The sequence below is a fragment of the Nannospalax galili genome, unplaced genomic scaffold (assembly GCF_000622305.1).
Source record: "Nannospalax galili isolate Female #2095 unplaced genomic scaffold, S.galili_v1.0 scaffold202, whole genome shotgun sequence".
Lineage (NCBI taxonomy): Eukaryota > Metazoa > Chordata > Mammalia > Rodentia > Spalacidae > Nannospalax > Nannospalax galili.
In genome coordinates, this window is record NW_008349000.1 from 399,366 (window position 1) to 400,350 (window position 985).

Below are 985 nucleotides of genomic sequence, written 5' to 3' on the forward strand. Positions count from 1 at the left end.
ATACGAAGATAAAAATGTTCTTTCTCAGAAGGATTTTCTAGTGCAATGGGAAGACACAGGTAAACTGCTAAGTGTCATACTAGGAGGCTGGCCCATAAGGGAAGCAGGATCAAGCCATAGGCAGGGAGCCTGGAAAGGCATCTTTCACCCTCTCCTGGTTCTGAAGGCACTGGACACACATGGTGCATTTACATACATGTAGGCAAAACACTCATACACATAAAACAAAATAAATAAAAATTTAAGAGTAGAACATTTAAAAAAATATGTAATTAAATCTTTTAAAATGACTCTGATGTGTGTGGTGGTGGGGTACCGCCTGAACCCTATACCACCTTCACTCCACTTTCCCTCAGGCTAATATCAAAACTAAGGTCTTCATACTGGCACTAAACTTCAGTTGTCTCCAATCTGTGACAGATCCTGGTTTGGGTTTTTTTTTTTTTCTTCTTCTTTCTTTCTTTCTCTTTCTTTCTTTCTTTCTTTTCTTTCAGGACCTTGATACTTGGAAGTTACCTCATCAGGTATTTTCTAGAACATGCTTAGTCTTGTGTGCCCCATGTTTTTTAGAGAGTATGCTAATGACAGAAGAATACTGTGGATGAGATGTGCCCTTTCCAGTTTACCATCACACAGGATATTGGTGTATCTTGTTCTGGGTGGCACTAACCTTGCTCATTTGTTTAACGTGCTGTCTGCAAGGATTTTTCAATATAAGTTGTTTTACATTTTGTCATCAATAAGCATTTTAAGAAAATCTCTAATGTTTTCAGGAAAGAAATTATCTGGAGGTTTTATTTTTAATTGAAAATAATTTTTAATGATGGCATGAGTCATTTAGTTGACAAAGTCATAGAGGCAGAGCAATGAGATTACATGAAAAACATTCAAGCATAAGGTCTCTTCTGAATGAATATCTATTAATGTCTCCAAACTCCATTTTCCAGGGGAAAAGAACGTAAGAAAGCTAAGTGTGGTGTCTGCC